This window comes from Mustelus asterias, chromosome 11, assembly GCF_964213995.1.
Source record: "Mustelus asterias chromosome 11, sMusAst1.hap1.1, whole genome shotgun sequence".
Taxonomy (NCBI): domain Eukaryota; kingdom Metazoa; phylum Chordata; class Chondrichthyes; order Carcharhiniformes; family Triakidae; genus Mustelus; species Mustelus asterias.
Genome location: NC_135811.1, coordinates 85,100,498 through 85,124,364, shown reverse-complemented (window position 1 = coordinate 85,124,364; position 23,867 = coordinate 85,100,498). Strand labels below are relative to the sequence as shown.

The window sequence follows — 23,867 nt, the reverse complement described above, 5'->3', positions numbered from 1 at the left end:
TACTTAGGATGATTCTCTGACACCCAAATCAATGGAAGTGATAATTTGATGATATCTACAACAGGCAGCTGATGTGAAAAGCCAGTTTTAGGCCCATGTGACAATTGGGAAATCGTTCCCAATATTTCACATGAGATTCAGGATTTATTTATCTTATAACCCTGTTCTTGAAAAGGATCACGCTTTGCTTTTCTTTTAGACATCTAAAGGCTTGTTTGAAAGGTTATGGACCCCCAACTAACCATTGTGGTCAAAAAGAAATGAAGTTGTGCTTGCAACAAAATTCCCCTCATGACAGTGACACTCCCCTGGCAAAGCACCATTCTTTAAAAGTCACCATTCCTTACCCACCAATTCCACTTGACTCTCTGAAAGCCGCTATACCAGAGAGTTCATAACCTTGGTGTCCTATTTCACTATAAACTGAATTCCCAATCCAACATCCTCACCATCACCAAGGCGGCCAACATTGACCTCTATCTAGTCAGTTATCATGCCTGCTCAATGCCATTTACTGATCAAATCCTCATCAATGCTTCTGCTAATTCCAGACTTAACTATTCTAATGCCCCCTTAACTATTAACGGTTCCAACGCCAGCCTCCCATCTTCCACCTTCCATAAACCTAAGCTGATCAAAAACTTTTATCCAAACATTCAGCACATTTCATTCAAAGTTGTTGATAGGAGCGAGACAGGCAAAGCATGCTTAATTCATCTCACTACTGTCCTGAATCAGATGATGTTTTGAATGGTTTTTGAAGTACGTGGTGGTTTGTTTTCCCAAATGTTTGGCTTGTGTGACCCAATTTACTAGTAATCCACAGCAAACTTGTGTTATGGTTAACTCAGAAGGTTAGTTTGTTTAACATTCAAAAACTGGCAACTTCCCACTCCAGTATGCACGCACGCACGCACACATGGATGTACACACACAGTTGTGCGTGTACAAAACACTCAGGCACACGCACACACGCACACGCGTGCACAGAGATGCTTGCATGCACACAAACAAATGTGCATGCAGACACATGCGCACACACATGTGCACACGCACACACAGATGCACGCGTGCATTCAGACACAGATGCGCATGTGTGCGCACGCACGCACACACAGGGAGAAAGTAAGTTTAGGGTATCAGGGAAAATTGTTTTATAATTATGGATAATAACAGTACAAGCACCACAGAAATGAATTTTAGTTCATGCATTTCCAGAGTCACAGAAGACAAAGTCCAGTAGGTGTTCCTATTCTAGCTAAGCTCAGTCCTGATGAATTTCTGGTTTGAGATAACAATGTGAAAATCCTTGAAAAGAATAAGACAGCAGCACAGCAGGCTTTCTACACTTAGACTGCTTGGCAGCTGTTCATCAGTGCCTTTTAAAATCAAACAGGCTTTGTGGAGTTGAGAGAGGGTAACCCACTGTTTGCTCAGCTGGGTGGCTGGAGTCCTTTCCAATTGACGTTTAAAAAGCAGCCTGAGGATTTCTCAGCTCTCAAAAGCATAGCGGTTTCAAAATGGTTATTCAAGTCATTTCTCCATCTCCTTCAAGCGAGATGTTTACCTAGTGGCTGGAACTGGCTTTGATTTCAGGACTGATAATGTCCCAGTTATTGGCTGTTGAAAGAGTTACCATCCATATTGAGGGTCTAGTGTCAAGACACCATTGTCCAGGTAGATCTTCTGACTCTGCTAGAAAGGTGAGCTTATCAGATGCAAAATAAAAATGATGTCCCTTTTGAAATGGACCTGGACAGTCCCAAATGTAAAATGAGTCTATTAGCAGCTCTGCTGAACGAGTTTCAATGGGTGTGTCTCCTGGTTTTGTGATTACATGGGGTCTGTACAAATAGTTACTAGTTTCACTGGACGAAGTAAATAATTATTATTTCTGTGAGATTCCTGGTGGTAACTCTCAGAACATAGGGCCAACCCTGTCATCATGTGACCTGTAGCAGCCTTTTTTTGGTTCAGCAGAAAATCCTTTTTTTTAATTGCAATGCAATATAAATCTGGATTTATTTTCATGTTGTAGGTGACCCAACATTACCCTTCATCACTGAGCTCGCTGACCTCCATTTGTTACTGGTCCACCCATTTTAAAGTTCTCAGCCTCATGTTCAAATCCTTCCATGGCCTTGCTTCTCCCTATCCGTGTAACCTTCTCTAACTTCATAGCTCTCCGAGGTCTCTGCATTCCTCCAATTCTGACCTCTTGTGCATCTCACACTTCCTTCAATGCATCATTGGTGGCCATGCCTTAAGCTACTAAGTTCCTCAGTTTAGGAAAGTCTCGCCTAAACATCAATGACTCTGTACTTTTCTCTCTTTACTCAAGATAATCGCAGAAACCTACCACTTTGAACAGGTTTTTTTTGGGTGGCACAGTGGTTAGCAATGCTGCCCCACACCCGGCTTGGGTCACTGTCTCTATGGAGTCTGCACATTCTCCCTGTATCTGCATGGGTTTCCTCCGGGTGCTCCAGTTTCCTCCCACAGACCAAAAGACGTGTGGGTTTGGTGCATTGGCCATGCTAAATTCTCCCTCAGTGTACCCGAACAGGGGCCGGAGTGTGGCGACTTGGGGACTTTCACAGTAACTGTGCAGCATGGTGGCACAGTGGTTAGCGCTACTGTCTCACAGCGCATGGGATTCAGGCTCAAATCTGGCCTCAGGTGTGTGTGGAGTTTGCACATTCTCCCCGTGTCTGCGTGGGTTTCCTCCCACACTTCAAAGATGTGCAGGTTAGGTTGATTGGCCTAGATAAATTGCCCCTAAGCATCAGGGGAACTAGCGGGGACTACATGGGGTTACGGGGATAGGGCCTGGTGGGATTGTTGCTAGTGAAGGCTTGATGGGCCAAATGGCCTCCCTCTGCACTGCAGGGATTGTAACTTAATTGCAGTGTTAATGTAAGCCTACTTGTGACTGATAAATGAACTTTAACTTTAGGTTTCTGGTCACTTGTCCAATGTGATGCCAGAATAAACATCAAGTCAGAATCAGAAAATTACAGTTACTTACAGGTCGAGGGTGATAGCTGTCCTCACTTTGTCCCAACTTTCTTGCTCTTTCCCTACAGTTCTATATTTTTTTCCCTTTATAATGATTGTTTTCAGTGGACCATTTGAAGAGTGTGAAGATAGTCCTTCCTCAAGCCTGTTGAATCTATACCAGCTCAAGGCAAATTGATCCGGGATCATTAGAGACATGTCTTGATAGAGAAGGGTTTATCAGAGACTCGGTTGTAAAGAAGTCATATCATACTAACTATATCTAAATTCAAACTGCAAACAGAAATTAATGGCTATGCAATGCAAGAGCAGTAGCTCAAGGTGCCACTATGCATTCCCGTCTCTCCCCACAACTACTCCCTTACCATCCACCCCCAATGCTCAGTATTAACATTATTGGCTCATTGGCCCCCAGGGAGACATTTAACTGTTGCCATAGTAACCGTTATTCATTGTTTTAAAATGCTGATAATAGTCCATGAGAGAAATGTGACTGAAAAATCACATTTATTATTAGGCATCTACTCATTTATCCCTGGTAACCAGGTAACCAACCGTAACAGCAAGTTACATCACAATTACAAGCGATATTAATGAGCAGGTTCAACAGATTTGAAGATCCTTCAAAGATATATTGACGGCATCATAACCAGAACGTGGATTGGAAAGGGAGCGGCAACTATTGTTTTCCATATTTTTTTTAATGAAATTGCAGTCAAGGTAAATGTAGTGGTTGTAGCATGATGGAATGGGAGGAAATATATAGCACAACACATACACTAATATACAACTTCCTCCACTGCAGAACAGCCAATGATTTAGAAAAAGTAAAAAACAAATCCATTTTCATGACATTACACGGTTGTTTCGAGACTACCAGCTCTCCATTCACACCCACGTAATGGAATTGTGAGGCATTATTATGGACTATAGTTTCAAATAAAAGCTGCCTCAGAGATGGAAGTACTGCATTCTGCGTCATGAAGTCAGCTATGAGGATAACCCCAACAGAATGTTAAGATGGCATGAAGGCACAGTGGTTAGCACTGCTGCCTCACAGCGCCAGAGATCTGGCGTTGGGTGACTGTCTGTGTGGAGTTTGCAAATTCTCCCCGTGTCTGCGTGGGTTTCCTCCGGGTGCTCCGGTTTTCTCCCAAACTCCAAAGATGTGCAGGTTAGGTGGATTCGCCATGCTAAATGTGTGGGATTACAGGGATAGGGTAGAGGCGAGGACCTGGGTAAGATACTCTGTCAGAGAGTCGGTCCACACTCGATGGGCTGAATGGCCTCAATCAGCACTGTCGGGACTGTATAATTCTATGAAGACTTCAGGAGATTTGAAGTCTGGTCAATATAAAATATAAGGTTCAATTCTTTGCTTGTTCAGGTGTGGTTATGAATTATCCAGGACCTGGCAATTACCAATTAAACTGATTTTTCTCGACACCCTAGCTATGGCCGTAACACTAAATTCTGCACCCTCTCCTTTCTTTCTCCTCTATGTCCTCTATGAATGGTATGCTTTGTGTAGCGTGCAAGAAACAATACTTTTCACTGTATCGCCAATACATTTTAGTGACCTCCTCCAAAAGAGTGCCGCTGCATATCCAGAGGGGCACCATATCTAGGCAAACAACTCCGTGATGTTTAGATCTCTTCCCACCAGATCTAGTCTGCACACATTGGACGCAATCTTCCCTGCCGTTCACGCTCCTGTTGCAGCGAGGTCGGAGAATTTGGCAGCCAGCCAAATCTCTGTTCACCTCAGCAGGATATTAAAGTTCTGCCAGCGTGAATGGTGATAAGATTTCGGCCTGCTGTGTTTCGCAAAGCTAGGTCACCAAAATCGGACATGAGTGGAGACAGCTGTTGATGTGGGTGGCACAGTGGTTAGCACTGCTGCCTCACAGCGCCAGGGACCCGGGTTCGATTCCCGGCTTGGGTCACTGTCTGTGTGGTGTTTGCACATTATCACTGAGTCTGTGTGGCTTTCCTCCGGGTGCTCTGGTTTTTTCCCCACAGTCCAAAAGATGTGCTGGTTAGGTGCACTGGCCAAGCTAAATTCTCCCTCAGTGTACCCGAACAGGCACTGGAGTGTGGCGACAAGGGGATTTTCACAGTAACTTCATTACAGTGTTAATGTAAGTCTACTTGTGACTAATAAATAAACTACCTCTGTAAAATGGGCATGTGTGAAATGTGACCTGCTCCACATAACACCACCCCCCGCCCCCAACACCAATTAAAATGATAGGTGCCACCTTTATTAGCTGGACTCCTTTGCCATTTTCACAAAGATGGAAAAGCTCTCTAGTCACTGAGAAATTCCAGGCCAGCGAATCCAATTAAACAAACAGGGTGGCACAGTGGTTAGCACTGCTGCCTCACAGCTCCAGGGACCTGGGTTCGATTCTGGCCTTGGGTGAGAACTGTGTAGAGTTTGCACATTCTCCCCGTGTCTGTGTGGGGGTGCTCCGGTTTCCTCCCACAGTCTAAAGATGTGCAGGTTAGGTGGATTGGCTATGCTAAATTGCCCCTTCGTGACAGCAGGGTAATTATGTGGGGTTGTGATGATAGGGCGGGATTGTTGTCAGTGCAGGCTTGATGGGCTGAATGGCCTCCTTCCGCACTGTAGAGAGTCTATGAATCCGTATCTTTTAAACGTGATTCGTAAAGAAAGTCCCTCAGTAAATCTTTGCAAAGGGGGATGAAAAGAGTGAGGGAAGGTGATAGAAACAGGAGGGGGAGGAGGAACACAAGCATTTCAGCAGCAGAGGAGTAAAAGCAAAGAAAAGAGTAAGTTATTAAAATGTAATTTTATATCAATTTTCCTGCAGGATGCACATGAACAAGAACAAACCAAGGGGCTCAGAAGCAATTTGACTGCTTTTTTATACCATCTCCCATATTAGCCATTAATTTTGTATATGCAGAAGAGTGTAAAGCAAAGGACCACAAGATGAAGAGGAAAAGTCTCAATCAGGATGCAGAAGCAATTATGGCAAAGCATTCAATCCCATTTTCACTCTGACAGCTCATTACATATAAATCACCCAATCTTCTTGAACTGACATTAATCTCACTTCCAAAGGAAACAGCCTTCAAAACTCTGGACGGTTACCAAATTGTTCTGTGCCTGCCTCCGAGTGGGATGCTTACTCACTTTATCTATTTCCTACGATAAAACTGAAACACATTCCAACCATCCCTCTGAGTGAGCCAAGCAAATACTGCACCGTATTAGCCAAGAGAATAAACTTATGAATGGTTTGCTGAAGAACTGACGGTAAGTGCAGCACCATCTCTGTGTTCCATTTCTTTTTTAAAGGATTACAAGCATTTGCAATCTGTGGTTACACTGGTTTCAGTGCTTTAGGCCCCTGTGCAACACAACCTGACTCATGCCGGGAAAGCTGTGTACTAAGCACACATTTCATTTTTCTCAGTAGTAAGATCAGGCCAGGGAACTAGCAGGGTAAATACATAGGGTTACGGGGATAGGGCCTGGGAGGGATTATCGTCGGTGCAGAGCTCGATGAGCCAAATGGCCTCCTTCTGTACTGTAGGGAGTCTATGATTCTATGAAATGCTGGAAAAAAACTCAGCAGGTGAGGCAGAATCTGTGGAGAGAAACAGATCGATGGCTTTCCATCGGAACAGGATTTTCTGCATACCCCCGGACGTGGGGTTTTCCCACGGGTGAAGGCGGCTGGCCATTGGCCGCCGGCAGGATTCCCCAGTCCTTCCAAAGTCAGCGTGACCAGAGATCCTGGATCCCGGCTGCAGAAAGGGTGAAAATCCCACCCTCTGCTTCTTTCCAGCATCTGCAGTATTTTGCTTTTGTTCTTCAGTGTTGAGTCTGGGATCTAGGCCGTCATCAGTACAGCATATTACATCAAGGTACGAGATCAGAAACCCAAGGTATATTGTGAAGTTAGACTAGACCCCAACTATTTACTATTTTGGCATTAATCTGAGGATAAGGTATTTCGCTCCAAGTATGATTCTATTGACACACGAGGAAGCTTTTATCAAAACAAACTTTATTTAACAATAAAGTTCAACTATAACAGATGAATTAGCTTAATATTTACCAATTGAACAATACTTAAAAATGACAGGATACAGTTCTTAACTGCTAAACTATCCGCATGAGTTCTAATTCAAGCAATATTCCTCTTATAGACTTAAAACCCCTCTTCAAAGTCTGTTAGCAACACACAGGCTTACATCCTTGTACTGGTTAACAGTCCGAGAGCTCTTTAAAAACCTTTGGAGACAGAGAGACTCTCAACTGCTCTCCAAGGGCAACTAGGGATAGGCAATAAATGCTGGTCAACCAGCGATGCCCATGTCCCACGAATGAATGAAAGAACAATTTAGCCAGGTGAGTCAATTGAAAACCAATTCTCATTTACAATAATGACTTGGCCAAGAGGCTAATGCCGCAGCAACTTAAACTACACAATTCAACTCATCAAACACCAAAAATAATAAAATACAAATTAACATCGAAGGAGAGTTGACAATTTAACAAGTACAAGTATCAGTCAACAGTCTTAACTCTTCAGCGGGCAGTGCACTCATGATCAACAGCATCAAATTGGGTCCAAGGTCTGTGCTAAAGACCCATGAGCCCACTATAGAAGATTGAGGGGGTCATCTAATCAAGGTGTTTAAGACTAAGGAAATTTGGCTACAACTCTCACCAGCTTTTACAGATGCACCATAGAAAGCATTCTTTCTGGTTGTATCACAGCTTGCTATGACTCCTGCTCTGTCCAAGACTGCAAGAAACTACAAAGGGTCGTGAATCAAACCAGGCCCCCCATCCATTGACTCTGTCTATACTTCCCACTGCCTCGGAAAAGCAGCCAGCATAACCAAGGACCCCATGTACCGCGGACATACCTTCTTCCGTCAGGAAAAGTCTGAGATCAGGTACCAGCCGAATCAAAAACAGCTTCTTCCCTGCTGCCATCAGACTTTTGAATGGACCTACCTCGCATTAAGTTGATCTTTCGCTACACCCTAGCTATGACTGTAACGCTACATTCTGCACTCTCTCCTTTCCTTATGTACGGTAATGCTTTGTCAGTATCGCGCGCAGGAAACAATACTTTTCACTGTATATTAAGACATATGACAATAATAAATCAAAATATTAAAAGAGTTCTATAGTGTAGGTGTGACAGCTTTGTCATTTAATCTGCGCTTCCTGGTGCCTTTCTTGATCTCTTTTGCTCTACCTGCCCCTTCCCCCTTTTCCAACAGCATAAATCCTATCAGATTCCTGCTTCTCTTCCACTCCAAAAAGAGTCATATTGAACTTTCTCTCCTCACAGATGCTGCCAGACCTGTTGAGATTTTCCAGCATTTTCTGTTTTTATTTCTAGAAGGTAGATTTGGGTAGGTACAGAGAGATTATTTACTATGATGGGGACATCAAGAACAATACGGTCCAGAAACAGGCCCTTTGGGTCACTAACAAGGAGCCAGACCAATCAGGCAGCTCTTTTTTACGCAAAGGTATATGTAATTCCCTATCCAAAGGGTTACTGGATTTACTGGAGCTTTCAATACTGAGATAGAATCATAGAATCCCTACAGTGCAGAAGGAGGCCATTTGGCCCATCGAGGCTGCACCGACCACAATCCCACCCAGGCCCTATTCCCACAACCCCTCATATTTACTCTGCTAATCCCCGTGACACTAGGGTCAATTTAGCACGGCCAATCAGCCTAACCCGCACATTTTTGGAGTGTGGGAGGATACTGGAACACCTGGAGGAAACCCACGCAGACACGAGGTGAACATGCAAACTCCACACAGCGGACGGAATTGAACCTGAGTCCCTGGCGCTGTGAGGCAGCAGTGCTAACCACTGTGCCACCATGCTCAGTATTCATGGGAGATAGGGTTAAGGTGAGGTACGGATCATCCATGCCCTGACAGTGATCCGAGGGACAGAGCGGTCTAGCCCTGTTTCTACAGATACAGAACCCAAGGTTTGCAAAATGGTTCCCATTGCTGGTTTCCATTCATGACCTTCCTCTTAACAGAATGGCTTGTACACTCGTGGAGTAATGCTCCCAAACATTCTTATATGGAATGTTGCATGGGCAACTGAAGTTTCAGATGATGCCCTCGTGATCAAGGGCATCAAATTGGATCCAGGGTCTAACTGAAAGAGAACATGGGTAACATGCATATTGAAGGCAGATGGGTTATTGAAGGGAGGATGACCCCAATTAACATCAGTGCATGCTGACTGTCACTGCGTCCACTCAACAGCAACGGTCACAAAGCTGTTAAAACGCCAGATAACAAATGTACTGCAGGAGCATTCCTCTAAAGCATGGCCCAACATTCGTTTGTTCATTATGATGACTTTATCTGAACAATAAAATTCAATTTTCGAGGCAGTATTCTTCATTAATCAAGAAGAAACATTAATTAACATGGAGAGATTGGTAACAGCACTTCTGGCTGCTCAGAAGGTTGAGTTCATTGACTTAAATTGAAGAGATCTTAGGCTTTAAAATTCATTTTCTCTTCTCTCTCCACAATGTGGGATGCATACAGAAAGTGGCTCTTTTGTTAAGGCAGCAAGAACTCTTTCTCAACACCTAATTCCTTTATTGTTTTCCCCAGCATCTCTCAATGTGACGTCATCGCCTGGAAGTATACATTCCTCCCCTTTGTGTAAATAGTAGGGGTAAACATTAATTGAGGGAATACTGCAGATCTATTTTTGCTGTATAAATATACCTCACCGGTGACAAAAGGCTTCTAAAAGTCTCTCTACGGTGATCAATGCCTGCTATTAACAGATGGAACACAACCACTGTGAACATTTGATTTGGCTGTGTGGGTGAGAATGATAAGAATGAATCAATGCTGAGATGAGACATCAGAGAGGTGTTGACACATATGGAAGTTGCTTGGAGTTTAGAACTTGACTTAATTAACCTGCAGCCTCTGGTTCACTTGTGGTTCACTGTTGCTGCTGGATAGAGACAGTTGTTCAAGTGAATTGTGATACTCAGGCTTATCACTCACAGGTCATCCCTGAGCTGTAGGGAAATGAACCCTGCAAGTACATTCAGGTCTGGGACTCTGCTCCCTGTTTGTTACGCCCACTGGAGTCCCATTCCACTGTCATTCCTGACCTTATCATTTAATGTACTACTTATTGTCCTCTTTGCTCTCCACACTCACCAGCAGAAGGGAAGATCTGCACTGGCTGTCATGTTTAATAAAATTGCAAATATGTTCTCTAGCTGCTGAATCAGAAAGTCACTGGTTCAATCCTAGCTCCAGGGTTTTAAGGCATAGTCTTGGCTGACACTGCCCTGCAGTACTGAAGGAGTTCTGTGCTATCAGAGATGCTGGATCCGCACAGTCAAGAGTTACATTTGATTGCACCTGTTGAGGAGGTGATAGGAATCACAGAATTCCTACAGTGCAGAAGGAGGCCATTCGGCCCATCAAATGTGCACTTACTCACCGACAGATCATCCTACCCAGGCTCTATCCTCATACCCCACGTATTTACTCCACTATCCCCATAACCCCACGTATTTGCTCCCCTAATCCCCCTAACCTACACATCTTGGGACACCAATGGGCAATATAGCATGGCCAAACCACCGAACCCTCACGGCTTTGGAGTGTGGGAGGAAACTGGAGCACTCGGTGGAGACCCATGCAGAGAATGTGCAAACTCCGCAGTCACTCAAGGCTGGAATTGAACCCGGGTCACAGCTAACCACTGTGCTGCCCCAGACATGTAACTTTTGTGCTGCTACCTCATTTACTCGGTTAGCAGCATAGGGCCCACGTTGCCAGCTGTGGGCTATCATTGTGCTCAACAGGGAGGTGAACATATTGCCGGCAGTGCAGCCAACCTTCTGTTCTTGAAGACAGTCTGTCCCTCTTAAAGGGAAGCTGCACTGAATTATAAGAGGTTGCTAGGTACTATTGCCACAGTTACAGACAAAGAAAATGGAATACCAAGGGAGGGCTTCAGAGTCTTGGATGCCACACTGGTGGCCTTAGTAGTGGAGGTGGAAAAGGTGCATGTGGTTCTGCGAAGGAGGGGGAGTGGGCAACTAGGGACAGGCAATAAATGCTGACAAACCAATGACGCCCATGTCCCATAAATGAATAAAGAAAAAGGCCTGAAAGACGCCAAATAAATTCAAGTTCATTTGTTTCAAATGCATTCACAATGCGATGATGCATATGTCATTCTGACATTGTCTGTGTTACTAACTACTCCATCATTGAATATTATAATAATCAGATTTCTGTCACGTGTTCATTATCATATCTTAAAGAGATGTGCACTCTGTTGAACTGTGTCACAACATATTGGTCAGAATTATATGACCCCCTCCCACCCCATGGTGAGTTCTGAGGCGTTGGAGGAAGGGGGGCGAAGAGTAAAAGGCCTTTCTCCATCCAGCCTCAATGTTTACCTGAGCGGGTGCCCAGACAGGCACTGAAAATGGGAAGTTGTAAAAGCTTTCACCCTCAATCTGAGGCGGGAAGGTGGGGGTGTCCCTCAATCAGAAGGCTGGGGTCACCCTCGACTCAGGGACTGGAGAGCTCTGGCCCTCCTTCCCCACAAGCTTACCCCCAACATCAAAATCACCCCCCCTCCCAATCCTCAGGGAATCCCCTACCATCCTCTTCCTGGGACCCCTCGTACTTACCTGCAATGCATCCTGGGACGTAGACTCAGGTACGACACTGCAGTACCACTTTCAGCCACTGCAGTGCTGTGCCTGGAGCAGCGAGAGAGCTGTTGGCCAGTCAGATTGGCCAACAATTCTCCAAGGCGAGACTTCCATCCTAGGGCGGATGACTCTCACCACCCATAAAATTCAGGCTATTGTATGCCTAAGTATATAATATGTAAATGAAATATATATATGCATGTATTATTTTATACAAAAAAAACTTTCAAACTTACTAATATCTCCAGTCACCCTGGTTAACCAAAAGAAGAAAAGACAAAAAACTTGCATTTTATACAAGGTCATTCACAACATCAGGACATTCCAAAGTGCTTCCCAGCCAAAGAAGACATAAAGGTACAGGCAGTGTTATAATGGAGGAAATGTTGGAGCCAATCTGTACACCCAGATCCCACAAACAGCAATTAGATAAAGGCCAGATAATCTAAGGGTGGAATTTTCAAGAATTCGGCAATGGTGAGTGGGAAAAGTGGGGTTGAAGCTGCTGGCATCAATGATTGCTTTCTCCACCATATTGTGCGGGAGATAGAAAAGACAACAGGGGGTGAATTCCACGATGTCACATTAGCGAGTAAGCTCATCCCACCAGCAACTTGGTTTTTCAAAGATTAGGCACCATTTTTAAAGGCCACCCCAGTGCACAAGTGGTTCACCAGGAAACCCTCCCACCAGCCCCTCCATCTTCACCACGCGCCTGCTCCCCCATGCAACCTGCACCCCCCCCCCCCCCCCCCCTCAATCTCCCAGCTGCCCCGGCACTGACCAGGCAATGCCCAAGCATAGTCCTCTCCCTCCTGAGTGATGCATTCACCTGAGCTCCTCTGGGAGGTCTGCTTGCCAGGTGCATGCCTTGGGAGATCAATCGTGGTTTATGCCAACGTGAATGGACTTTCTAATGGGGCGGGGGGGGAATGATTTAATCATAGAGGACTGATAATTATATCTCTGATGTTGAATGTCAGGAAATGCGTTACATGACTTGCGGGAGAGGGGGCAATCATGTCACGTATTTAGGTCAGCTTGAAACACGATTTGGACGTCGTGTGAGATTTTTCTCCCCTGGCACTGGGATCTGCCTGATGTCAATGGGAACAGAAAACTCTAGACTATACATGTTCTATGATGATGGTTGAAGAGTTGAAGGGACACTCAAAGGAACTCCCCTTTGAATAATGCCGAAAGCTCTTACATGCACCCAAGAAGGCAGAAGCAGCCATGGTTTATATGCCATCCAAGTCATTGATATAAATCAGAACAGTCATGCTCCAAAACACCCTGGGACACCTCACCCAGTAATTGTCTGATTCAATCTTTCTACACATGGTGATCTATTTTTCAGCCAGTTTTTGGCCCTGAATTTTGCTTAGTTGGTCATCTTTTGTGTGGAACTTTTATCAAATGTCTTCTGGAAATCGGAGTACAAAATGTCGTAGGGTTCATCACAGTCGACATGATCAGTCTCAGCCTATATGAATCAAGCAAGTTTGTCAGCCAGGATCTTCTGCCTCTAGAGACTTCTTGACATTTAGGTTGCTGTAACACGGAGCACCTACTGCATCAGCTCCATTATATGTGATGGAATTGACTAATTTCAATAGCTTACATCCAACTGGATACGCATAGAACTTATGCTGCCTGTTCTGTCATGTTTTTTTGAATGGGATTATATTAGTTTGTGCTCATCCTACTGATACCTCCCATTATCCACAATACCTCATGATCATCACTGTTTCACAAATCCTCTTGTTAGTCACTCACAACATGTTGGGAGGTCGTGAATGTAGCCCAATCTATCACGCAAACCAGCCTCCCATCCATTGACTCTGTCTACACTTCCCGCTGGCTCGGCAAAGCAGCCAGCATAATCAAGGACCCCACGCAACCCGGACATTCTCTCTTCCACCTTCGGGGAAAAAGATACAAAAGTCTGAGGTCACGTACCAACCGACTCAAGAACAGCTTCTTCTCTGCTGCCATCAGACTTTTGAATGGACCTACCTCGCATTAAGTTGATCTTTCTCTACACCCTAGCTATGACTGTGAAACTACATTCTGCACTCTCTTGTTTCCTTCTCTATATACGGTATGCTTTGTCTGTATAGCGTGCAAGAAATAATACTTTTCACTGTATACTAATATATGTGACAGTGATAAATCAAATCAAATCAAATCAAGGATATGGGTCACCAAAACCTGGAGACCTATTTGTTTTGGGGTATTTTCATTAAGCGTATATGGGTCCTCTTTCTCATTCTTATTGAAGTCTTGAATTATTCCTTACTACGGTTCTGAAGGAACTCAGCTATAAGAAGGAGTTAAGAGATTAAAATGAATGATCTTCATGTGAAGGATTGAAAAGATTAAAGCAGGGTTCACCTGCTGTCCAAGGATTCAGAGGTTCATAGAAATTCCTGGGCATACTCGATTGTTCAAGGACACCAACATTCTATGCCATAGGAGATGGTATATCCTCTAAAGGAAGGCAGTTCTTGAGAAACAGGAACCGGCTCCTGGAAATCTTTCATCATCTCATTGAGAACAAAGCATTGATAAATTTTAAGGTTCTACAATCTAACAATAGATAACCTTATTTTCTAAGGATACCCCTAAATCCTAAATCACTTGTCAACTTAACCTGGGAGTTTAGGTTTGTGTAGCGAGGAAAGTGCCTTCTTTTGCAACCCTCAGCATCCTGTCAACTCTGAGGATGTTGTCTAGCACATGGGCTCACAGGTTCCTGCTGGGTCAGACTTTTCTGATAGAATCCCAACAGTGCAGAAGGGGGAGGTGATGGCCTAGTGGTAATATTGCTAGACTATTAATCCAGAAACTCAGCCAATGTTCTGGGGACCTGGGTTCGAATCCCACCACAGTAGATGGTGGAATTAGAATTCAATTTTTAAAAGAAATCTGGAATTAAGAATTTACTGATGACCATGAAACCATTGTCGATTGTCAGAAATCTGCCATCCTTACCTGGTCTGCCCTACATGTACTCCAGAGCCACTGTAATGTTGCTGACTCTCAACTGCCCTCCAAGGACAACTAGAGATGGACAATAAATGCTGGTCAGCCAGCGATGCCCATGTCCCACGAATGAATAAAATATAAAGGCGGCCATTCAGTCCATCGAGCCTACACTGACAACAAACCCACCCAGGGCCCTATCCCCATACCCCTCGTATTTACCCTGCTAATTCCCCTAACACTGAGGCAATTTAACATGGCCAATCAACGGGAGGAAACCAGAGCATCCAGAGGAAATCCAAGCAGACATGGAGAGAATGTGCAAACTCCACATCAACAGAGTCACCCAAGGCCGGAATTGAACCCAGGTCCCTGGTGCTGTGAGGCAGCAGTGCTAATCACTGTGCCAGTGTGATGCCTCATGAAAGAATTAAGTAATTTGGGTTTTAACTTGAAATTGACTGTCATTCATGCCTTATTTGGGAAATAGAAGGGAATGGACCTACTTGTCTCGATGTACCATCCCAAAATGTGGAAAAGGTTAGTTATACATTTAGAAATAGTATAGACATTGGTACTATCCAGCAAGGGGGAGGGGAATGAAATCAAGGTCAAAGGGTACTGCAGTTTTGGTGAAAGTCACCCATATGTCTTACAAGAGACCAGAAGGGAAAAAGAAGTTTCCAAAGTTGAATTAATTCAATTGACCTCCGTGGAGAGATTTGCATCAACAGAATTTTCTCCCAGCTTTCTTGCCAATCTGAAACAACAGATGCATCAGCCACTAGTGGATTCCGAAGCTGACATGAAGAGCAACATTAGCAAAGTTGCAAGCTTCTTTATTGAGGTGAGATTTTGTCCTTTCAGTAATTAGTGGAAATAGCCCATCTCCCTCAGCGGGATGTCTGTAGATATCGCCAAATGTAATTCATTAGATTCTCTCCAGCGTCTCCCTCACAGTAAAGGTACAGCTACTATTTTCTTTTCAAATTCATTCATGGGGTGTGGCTGTATTGCCCGAGTTGTCCTTGAACTGAGTAGCTTACTAGACCATTTCAGAGGGCATTTAAGTGTCAACCACATTGCTGTAGGTCTGAAGTCACACGTAGGCCAGACCACGTCACGATGACAGATTTCCTTCCATAAAAGGACATTCGTGAACCAGATTTTTTAAAATTAAAATCGACAACGGTTGCATGGCCATCACTGGACTTTTAAGTCCAGATTTTCATTGAATTCAAATTTCACCATCTGCCGTGGTGGGATTCAAATCCAGATCCTCAGGACATTACCCTAGGGATTACTAGCCCAGTGACAATAACACTGCACCCTGACCTCCCCATACTAGTGATGATAGTTCTCCCCTTCTTTGGAGTAGAGTTATCCCACTAAACTCTGTAGCGTTTTAAATCAGGGATTTAATATAAATGCTACACCAAATGTTGATCGATAACTTAAATATCTTACTGTGATATTATTGAGATTTAAAACCTAGACTGCTTTAGAAACATGATTAATCTTTGTTTTTCAAGAACAATCAACATTGTGATTGACTTTCTATCAAATGTGAATTGCATTTTCTGTTCTTTAGTAAATTTTCTTTTGGTTTAGAAAATATTTTGTCTTGTACAATTTTCTGTATCGAAATTCGAGAACCTATCTCCATTTTGTGGAGAGGTAGATAGTTGAGGAGAGATGCCTGTACCTTATAATATTTAGGTTGGTATAATCTGGCGAAAACTCTAGAGGACAAAAATACTCTCTTTCCTTTCCTGTCTGTCAGGCAGAATTCAATCAATTCTTCAGAGCCATTTAAGTGCCTATGAAGTCTGTCTTTTCCAATCTTAAATGAGAGTGATCATCCGAGGAGTACACTCTTTCTGAAATAGCCCCCAAAAGGGGCCAGCATTATAACCCACATCCCTCTTCTTTCTCAGGAAGGCATTCTTTGGTGTCTTTTCTCGTGAATACTTTAAGTAATCTTTTGAAATATTTACTATCACATGCTCGTGCCAAGTTTAAAAACGATTTGTATTTTAGAAGGGTTCTCACCTCTTTTAGGCGTCAGTCCTTTTGCTGTTGGAGATCTGAAAGACTGTTTTTATTATTACTCTTGTGAGTCAGCCTTAGCTTCTTAGTGGAAGCATTCTTGTTTCAGTGGACTCTTAAGACGTGAGTTCAAGAGGCACTCCAGAGATTTAAGAACGTAATCCAGGCTCACACTTCAGTGTAGGACTGAAGGAATGTGGCAGTGTTGGAAGTGGGGGTCCCACCTTTCGGGTTATAGGCTGAACCATGGCATGTCAACCCTCTCAGGTGGATGTAGGAAATCCCATGCCTCTATATGGAGAGCGGTAACTGAGTTATTTTGGATTCCAGGTCAATATTCAAGCCGCAGCAATGATCACTCAATCATTTATTGCATGGCTGCTGATGGGATCTTACTGTGTTATTTGGCGACCTAGATGGGTGTTAATATGTTTTTCTTAAAGACCTTTCTGTGCTTTCTGTCAATGCATATGAGAGTTCAGGGCAATGATACGTATTCAGAGGTGAGCGTGGAGAACTCGAGAGGAACAGATTCGTAGCAGCCTTAAAGCAAGCACTCCATCTGGAGAAAGCTAAATACATCCTGCTGAGGGAGATGATGCATTTCGACTAATTACTGAAAGGACAAAATCTCACCTCTGAACAGGCTTTGCAACTTTGGTAATGTCATTCTTCACGTCAGCTGCTGAATCCACCAGTGGCTAATGCATCTGTTGTTTCAGATCAGCAAGAAAGCTGACAGAAAATTCCGTTGATCTCTCCATTCAGAATTAATTTAACATAGAAAACTTCTTTTTGCCTTCTGCCTTCTTGTCAGATGAAGGGTTGACTTTCAAGTACTAATAATAATAAACTGCAGTATCCTTGTCCTCGACCTCTTCCCCCTTGCTGGATGTTCACTCGGGCTAACTCAGAATTTGATTTGATTTATTATTGTCACATGTATTAACATACAATGAAAAGTATTGTTTCTTGCGCACTATACAGACAAAACATAGCGTTTACAGAGAAGGAAACGAGAGAGTGCAGAATGTAGTGTTACAGTCATAGCTGGGGTGTAGAGAAAGGTCAACATAATGCAAGGTAAGTCCATTCAAAAGTCTGACAGCAGCAGGGAGGAAGCTGTTCTTGAGTCGGTTCGTATGTGACCTCAGACTTTTGTATCTTTTTCCCAAATGAAGGTGGTGGAAGAGAGAATGTCCGGGATGCGTGGGGTCCTTAATTATGCTGGCTGCTTTGCCGAGGCAGCAGGAAGTGGAGACAGAGTCAATGGATGGGAGGCTGATTTGCATGGTGGATTGGGCTACATTCATGACCTTTTGTAGTTCCTTGTGGTCTTGGGCAGAGCAGGAACCATACCAAGCTGTGATACAACCAGAAAGAATGCTTTCTATGGTGCATCTGTAAAAGTTGGTGAGAGTAGTTGACACGCCAGATTTCCTTAGTCTTCTGAGAAAGTAGAGGCATTGGTGGGCTTTCTTAACTATAGTGTCGGCATGGGGGGACCACAACAGGTTATTGGTGAACTGGACACCTAAAAACTTGAAGCTCTCGACCCTTTCTACTTCGTCCCCATTGATGTAGACAGGGGCATGTTCTCCTTTATACTTCCTGAAGTCGATGGCAATCTCTTTCGTTTTGTTGACATTGAGGGAGAGATTATTGTTGCTGCACCAATTCACCAGTTTCTCTGTCTCATTCCTGTGCTCTGTCTCGTCATTGTTTGAAATCCGACCCACTACATTGGTGTTATCAGCAAACTTGAAAATTGAATTGGAGGAGAATTTGGCCACATAATCATAGGTGTATAACGAATATAGTAGGGGGCTGAGAACACAGCCTTGTGGGGCACCGGTGTTGAGGATGATTGTGGAGGTGGTGTTGTTGCCTATCCTTACTGATTGTGGTTTGTGAGTTAGTAAGTTCAGGATCCAGTCGCAGAATCCCTACAGTGCAGAAGGAGGCCATTCAGCCCATCGATACTGCACCGACAACAGTCCCACCCAGGCCCTATCCTTGTAGCCCCATGTAATCCCCCTGATACTAAGGGGCAATCCCAACCAGACCTGTTCCCCGTAACACCAAGTATTTACCCCACTAATCCCCGTAACCAACACATCTAGGGACACTAAGGGGCAATTTAGCACAGCCAATCCACCTAACCTGCACATCTTTGGAGTGTGGGAGGAAACCGGAGCAGCTGGAGGAAACCCACACAGACACAGGGAGAACGTACAAACTCCACACAGACAGTCACCTGAAGCCGGAATTGTACCCAGTCCCTGGTGCTGTGAGGCAACAGTGCTAACCACTGTGCTGTCGTGCCACCCAAAGGAGTTGAAAGACCTTCCTCTTCTATTTCTTCCTGTTGTGCTGTCTGGAGTAACAAGAGGTTAAAATGGGTTGTCATGCAATGGAGTTCAAACATAATTTGTAATAGTTGTGACATGAGGCTTTCATGGTGCTTTTTTTCCCTGCAACATTGTTTGCATCCAGTAACATTGGAAGAAAGAGAGGCAGCACGTCATGATGTACCTTAAACATATATCCTCAATCTGATGTCACTCAGTTCATTACTCTTTGCCATCCGAGTAGTTTCAAAGCACATATGGAGCTGAGAGATTAGAAGTATTGTTGACGAATCTTTCTGGCTGCCTGCTTCTTTAAGAAAAATTCCAAAAGTGAGGACATTCTTTGGTTGTCAGATGAGAAATCCAGATCTCCAATACAGATGATATTGAGGATGGCATGATGTCTTCACGAGTGATGGAACACATGCAGGAGAAGGGCCCTGCAAAAATCCTGGACATTGACAAGAAGCTCCTGGTGCACCTCATTCTTGGACATGTGGCTGCGTGCTTTAACCTGATCAGTTAAAGTAAGGGAAGGTCTTGCAGCCACTGAAATGCAACATGGAGGGATTTTTGGAGGCGACACATACTGTCGCAGCCACTCCCGTTCACTGTTACTTCCCACTTCCCTTCGACGCCTTGTCCCCACCATCTCAAATAGGGCCTTGTTCCTTATCTTCATTTGGGCCTATAGTGCAGCTGGAAATTTAGACGGCCTATTCCCTGTGGCAGATTTCTCAGAAATGGTGCAATGATTTCCACTTACTGCTGGCCTAGAAAAATATCCCTGACTTGCCTGGTTCCTTCATTTGCTGTAGGTATCTAAATTTGGCAGCAGAATGCTGTTCCATCCCCCCACCCACCGCAGGTGACGAGATCAAATCAGCGCCACTAAAAGCTGTCTTAATTAGTCAAATAAAGATGACTCTGGAAAACTCAAATGGGACAACTGTAGTTCAATTGAGATGAGTGTGTTCAAATCCAACAGTAATCCCACCAGAGAGAAAAACCTGATCTTGTGTATTCTCTCAGTTCAAGTAAATTGTCGCTGGAGTAACAATCCGAGGACCCAGGTTCGGATCCCACCATGGCAGATGATGAAATTTGAATCCAGTAATAATGAACATGACATCATTGTTGATTGTTGTAAGGGATGTCCTTTAGGGAAGGAAATCTGCCATCCTTACCCGGTCTGGCCTACATGTGACTCCTGACCCACAGCAATGTGGTTGACTCTTAAATGCCCATCCAGTGATGCCCACATCCCATGAGTGATTTTTTTTTAAATGCCAGCCACATCAAGGCATGCAAGGCCAGAAAATTACTGAGACACATTTTGACACCTTTACGCCTCCAAATTCGTCCGCACTGAGTGCAGCCGTAACTGCAATTATAATTCAATACATAACCACCGGTTTGTACTTGTGGTGAGTGATAAGGGAACCGATGAGAGGAGAAAACCTATTCAACCTTGCCCTCACCAGTCTATCTGCCACAGATGCATCTGTCCATGGATGGTAGTATTGGTACGAGCTGCCACCACACAGTCCTTATAGATTCGAAATCGCGTCTCCACACTGAGGATACCCTCCATCGCGCTCTGTGGCACTATCACCATGCAAAAATGGATGGTTTCAGCATAGATCCAGAAATTCAAAACTGGGCATCCATGTGGCCCTCTGAGCAGAATTACTCTCCATCACAATCTGTAACCTCATGGCCCGACATATCCTTCACTCTACCAATATCACCAAGACCTTCTCTAATTCAATGAGGATCATAGGAGAGCATGCCAGGAGCAGCACCAGGCATACCTAAAAATTAGATGCCAGCCTGGTGAAGCTACAGTATAGGACATCAAACATGCTGGGCAATGGAAACAGTGCTCCATAGCCAGAGAGATGCGATCCCACAACCAAGAGTTTAGATCAAAACTCTGCAGTCTTGCCTCATCCAGTCATAAATAGTGATGAACAGTGAATGGAGAAGGAGGCTCCATGAACATTCCCATCCTGAGTGATGATGGACTCCAGTATGTGAGTGGAATGAGAGCTGACATCAGGGCAGCATTCGACCGAGTGCAGTACCAAAGAACACAAGTAAAATTGAAGTTAATGTGAATCAGCAGTAAAGCTCTCAATGGTTGCAATCATACTGAGCACAAAGGAAGATGGCTGTGATTGTTGGCGTCCAATCATCCCAGTCCCAGGACATGGCTGCAGGACCAAACAACTTCCGCTGCTTCATTAACGACACTCTCTCCGTCATTCTAGGGGTCTGGTCGCATATTGGTACTATTGTGGGACTAATTATCCAGGGGCCTGACTTCTGCTCAGTTCAGATCCCACCATGGAATAAAAAGCTAATCTCATTCATGACGATCATGAAACTACCAAATTGTTGTAAAAAATGTTTTGGTTCTCTCATGTCCATTAGGGAAGGAAATCTGCCATTATTACCCAGTTTGGTCTACATCCATAGAATCTCTAGATGCAGAAGGAGGCCATTCAGCCCATCACGTCTGCACTGACTCTCCAACAGAGCATCGTAACCAGGCCCACCCCTCCCCAATCTATCCTCATGATCCTGCACATTTCCCATGTTTAATCCACCTAGCCGACACACACTGGAACACTAAGGGACAATCCACCTAACCCACACATCTTTGGACTGTGGGAGGAAACCGGAGCACCCGAGTAAACCCCAGCAGACAGGGGGAGAACATGCAAACTCCACACAGACAGTGACCCGAGGCAGGCATCGAACCTGGGTCCCTGGCACTGAGAGGCAGCAGTGCTAACCACTGTCCCACTGTGCCACCCACAGTCATGCCACACAGGTGCTGGACAAAGACCATCTCCAACAAGAGAAAATCTAACCATCTCCACTTGACGTTCAATGGCATTCATCACTGAATTCCTTACCATCAACATCCTGTGAGTTACCATTGACCAGAAAATGAACTGAACTTGCCACATAAATACTGTGCTTAAAAGAGCAGGTCAGAGAATGGGAATTATGCAGTGAGCAACACACCACCTGACTTCTTAAAGTCTGTCCACCATCTACAAGATTCAGGAGTGCGATGGAATACTTTCCATTTGCCTGCATGATTGCAGCTTAATGAAACTCAGGAAGTTCAACACCATCCAAAGCAGTCTGATTGACTGGCGCCCTGTCCATCACTTTAGATATTCACTTCCTCCACATTATCGCATACATAATGACAGCAGTCTGGGTATCTAATGGAGAGACTGCAGTAACTCACCAAGACTTCTTCAGTACCATCGCCCAAACCTACAACCTCTACCACTGAGAAGAACAAGGCCAGTGGATGCATGGAAACATCACTACCTGCAAGTTCCCATCCAGGAGACACACCATCCTGGCTAGGAATTGTATTGCTGTTCTCTTACTGTCATTGGACCAAAATCATGGAACTCCCTCACTAACAGCATTGTCGGTGGACATACAGCACATAGACTGCTGTGTTTCCAAAAGGTGGCTCACCACCTTCTCAGGGGCAATTAAAGATGAGTAATAAATGCCAGTTCTACCTTGAATACCTACATCCTATGATCAAATGATCATAGAATCCCTACAGTACAGAAGGAAGCCATTTAGCCCATCAAGCCTGCACCGACAACAATCCTACCCAGGCCCTATCCCCATAACACCACGTATTTACCCTGCTGATCCCCCTGATACTGAGAGGCAATTTAGCATGGCCAATCCACCTAACCTGCATATCTTTGGAGTGTGTGAGGAAACTGGAGCATCTGGAGGAAACCCACACAGATATGGGGAGAATATGCAAACTCCACACAGACAGTCACCCAAGGCTGGAATCGAACCCGGTTCCCTGGCGCTGTGAGGCAACAATGCTAACCACTGTGCCACCATGCCTTGATAAAAATACAAACCAGAAAAGCCTCTCTTCTGACATCTTTCCCGCCATTTGTCTGATTTGAACACTGGACGCACCATTAGACACAGCTTGTCAGATTTTTCCACCTCGCCCATCCTAGAATCGGGGCGGGTGAGGCTCACAGAACGCCATTCTCCGTTGGTCTCGGGTGGGATCTTACAAGCCTCGGACGGACGAGGTCATAAAATACCGGCAAATACCATATTAGGTTGGTGTGGGGTAGGTTTATTTTGTGAAGCCAGGGTCTATATAGTCTGGCCCGATATTAGCCAGAGCCTAGTCCAACCATTTCTGTTTCTGTAGGTAGCAAGGTGGCTGTCTCTACCCCCACACCATGGAGATATTGAGATCCACTGCAGCAAAAAGGTCATTCACAGTCTGGCATGATCCACTAGCAGAGGCAAAGGAACCTACTTCCAAAAGTTCAGTCAACATTCGGGGTGCATCAGTGTGGTGAGCAAAAGCCCCATTCCCCAAAGATAAACCTGAAACGTAGGAGAATGGAAAACCCCTGCCATTGCTCCACAGGCAGTGGGGTACAAAGTACATGTCAATCAATTTATGCCCCAGGGATGCATAATCATCACAGTTTAGTAACTCTGTAGCAGTGAATGTGATGAGTTTACCATTAATGATTAGTGGCATTGGGATCGTTGAGCTAAAATAGAAGTTATCTTGGGAAATAGATTACAACAGCAAGATTAAATTTCATATTAAATCAGATAGGGTTGTTTGAATCCCAAATTCCATTTAATTCCCCGTGCTTCAGTATATATTGTTTTTGTTAT

At 44.4% G+C, this 23,867-nt stretch overlaps 1 protein-coding gene across 2 annotated transcripts in view; it reads right to left on the bottom strand.

Moving 5' to 3' along the window:
* LOC144500635 (acid-sensing ion channel 2-like) overlaps positions 1-23,867 on the bottom strand; it is a 1,309,014-nt gene that overhangs the window by 378,463 nt on the left and 906,684 nt on the right. The window lies entirely within an intron of this gene.